This window comes from Diadema setosum, chromosome 18 (genome assembly GCF_964275005.1).
Source record: "Diadema setosum chromosome 18, eeDiaSeto1, whole genome shotgun sequence".
NCBI lineage: Eukaryota > Metazoa > Echinodermata > Echinoidea > Diadematoida > Diadematidae > Diadema > Diadema setosum.
Genome location: NC_092702.1, coordinates 2,402,294 through 2,405,613, shown reverse-complemented (window position 1 = coordinate 2,405,613; position 3,320 = coordinate 2,402,294). Strand labels below are relative to the sequence as shown.

At 43.8% G+C, this 3,320-nt stretch overlaps 1 non-coding gene across 1 annotated transcript; it reads right to left on the bottom strand.

Moving 5' to 3' along the window:
- Window positions 1–2,180: 2,180 nt before the first annotated feature.
- On the bottom strand, window positions 2,181–2,371 carry LOC140242191 (U2 spliceosomal RNA). Its single transcript, XR_011902132.1, has one exon. It is a non-coding gene; the product is annotated as a U2 spliceosomal RNA (small nuclear RNA).
- Window positions 2,372–3,320: the final 949 nt, after the last annotated feature.

Genomic DNA, 3,320 nt, shown 5'->3' with positions numbered 1-3,320 from the left:
ATACGTGTACATTAAAATCTATATACACATAAATCTATTAGCCCACATACCTACTTACGTATCCCCACATTACTTAAATAGCAATTCTCTTCCCGTATATACATTTTATTACCAATGACTTCAAACTACCCGTATAAAACTCCAGCAATATAAAAATTAACAAAATACAAAATATAAATGGAAATGCGTACACTAAAAATGATAATGGAATAAAATGAATTCTAAAAATTGTTATTACAGAAAAGATTACTTGTACTAAGAGTACTTCTCAACCTTTGCGTTTGCTGCAATGCTGCAGACGTCCGGACCGTTGTCGAAGGGGATACCCGGATCGACACATCAACTATGGTGATTTTGCGTCCCTCGATGACAGTGATATCTGGTCTCTATCTTGGGTCCGGATCACCTGGTACGTTCTGATTCACGAAGAAGTCACCATGTTTGATGGCTCGCACCAGTCTGTCCTGGACAAGGTCATGTCGTCGTCTGATCGGTACCATGTTCTTGTGGCAATGATTGAGGACATGTAGAAGCGTCTCTTGGCTAGATCATCGACAGCATTTGGCGTCTGAGTCAGGTTTCCATCTCTTTGCTGCTGCGTTGGTGGTAAGGCAGTTGAGTCGGGCACGGTGGATAAAGTTCCAGTCGCAGAACCTCATGAACCTCTCGGAGGCGTGCCACGAAGAGCCGTTAGCAAAAATGATCGTTGGACAAAGACCTTGCCACCTTTCCTTGGTCAGGGAGAGATTTGAGTCTTTGGGCAGATCTGATCCTTTGCAACTGCCTCAACGCTGTTGTTACACCTTTTGACACAACTTCTGTCGTTCTTCCACTTTCTGGTAGTCGATACTCGACAACGACTGAGCTGCTGGTTGCACCACGTATCCTCACTTACAGTCTCCGCACAGCAGCTCTACCTCTGGACCAGAGGGATGATGCTTGACCAGAAGTGTCGGAGTTAGCCAGTGGTCCCTCGCTGCTGCCGGACAGATACTTGTCGATGTCTTTTATCAGTGGGTGCTGCATGTATCGTTCGGTGAACAACAGATGTGAGCTGTTTCGTTGCAACTGAACGGACCGTTGTGTCTTCAGATGACAGCACACGGACAACCTGTGTAAGGACCAGAATGTCTGCATCAACGTTGGGGTCGATGAATGCCAGCCCATCAACTTCTCTTGTTGCAAAGATGTACGAGTTGGCTGCACGTGTCGGAAGCTTGCAGACCTTATGTTCTTCGTGATGCAGGAACGTAGTTTGCGAAGATCTGACTTCAGGTAGTCGGCTGCCCTCATCACAAAGTTGAGACCTGGCAGGACGAAGGTCTTTATATGACGTCTATCTTCTGCCTCTGATGAGTTCTATGTGAGGTTGAAGAGCATCGCCGATTTGGGACAGCCCTGTTTTAAACCTGTCTGGATCTGTACAGCTTCAGTTTCCCCACTTGACGTTGAGAACGTTGTCGTAGCTTCCGTATAGACATCCTTCAGGAGGAGAAAAACGTCGTTGGGGACACCGAGAGTTTCAATGACGATGTACATTGCCTGGTGTGAGATGTTACCGAAAGCATTTCTCGAATCCAGCCATGCGATGGATGCCTGCTTCTGATTTGTCCTACAGTCCTTCAGAGCTGACGAAAGGAGAAAGGTGTGTTCATAGCACCCCTCACATGGACGGGCGCTCTTCTGCTCAGCACTGAGGAGATCGTTGTCACAGGCCCACCTCGTGATGCGATCTGCCATGCGACCTGGGACATTTTGGTTGACATAGATATCGCCGTGGTTGATGGCCCCAACGAAGTGTTGAATAGCATCGTGGCGACGTCTGATTGGTACCATGTTGGGCTGACAATGGTTACACCTAATAATGTTTGGAAGAGTTTCCTCGTGATTGAATTGACATCTGCTCTTGGCACAGGGTTTTCACCGCTTGGTGGCTGGCTGCGTTGGTTAGAAAACAGTTCAGCCTTGCACGGTGGACAGTGCCCACATCGTCTCTAGGTCCCTGTGAAAATAATTTGTAAACTTAAACAATTTAGTAGAAGAAAAGCATGGGAAAGAATGATGCAGAGAAATAGAGAGAGAGAGAGAGAGAGAGAGAGAGAGAGAGGGGTATATGGGAGAGGAAAATGTGCAAAGGATATTTTTTAGGTGATTCTTTCTTTGATTCACTTTTACCCCCGTAGGGGTGGGCCGATCCCGGAGGTACTGCAATACCGGGCCAATCCGTGGCCAGGATGGAGCAAGCCCCTATTCCATGGCCTAGGTACAAAATCAGTTTAATATACAAGCGACTCGGTGAGCCGCGTTTCAGATATTAAGCTGAAAAGAACAGATACTACACATGATCTTAGCCAAAAGGCCGAGAAGCGATACCGAAATATGATTCTTGGAAGAAATTGAACTCCAAATGCAAATATGTGGTAGCAGTTACTCAGTGGATTTCACCCCATATTTTCAAATATTAGTATGATCATAGCCGACCAGAGAGAAAATCATGTAGGTGTCTGTAATATTTCAAAATATTATTCATGTGTACGCATTGTCGTCACAAGATTCTGCAATAAAGTCCAACTAGATTTGGAATTTGTCAACACTGACAAATTAGGTGATCCGATCTATTCCGAGATGGCATCTGAGCAAAAGTTTGTTAATCTATTAAATGATTCATGCGACATGGTCTATACGTGTGCAAAATATTTCAAAGATAGGACAAGTAGTTACCAAGATACAGGACGAAGAAACATTTATGACCTTTGACACTAATGTAACTACAAAAGACGGTGTCTGATGAATTAATTGTTATTTTATGAAATGATGTGCATAACATGGACTAAGCATGTGCAAAATGTGGGGGTGAAAGGGCGTGTTTTTCTTGAGCTATTGCAAAGAAAGTCACCGAAAGAAAGGCATATCTCCCGACATTGAAGCTAAGCGTCAATTTCAACCAGGTCTTTGGACGTAATTCCGACTTTCAATAAGAATATGGATCACATGAACTATAGCCTAAAGTTTCATCTACAACATACTAAAATCTGGGAGAAATTCAAGGAAGGATAAATTAGCTAGTGCTCGATAAAGACAGTCATATCATTCTTCATTTCAAAAAAAAAAATGTACTCCCGTAGAGATAATACCTCATTTGCACAGCCAAAATGGTGTCCGACCAAAGCGTCGTTATTTTACAAAATGATCCATCTATCGAGGTCCATGTGTGTGCAAAATATGACGGTGATATTATATACTAATGAGATTACAGAATGAAGTATATTTGACCTTTGACCCCACTTTACACAGCCAAGATGGCATCTGAGCAAAAAGTT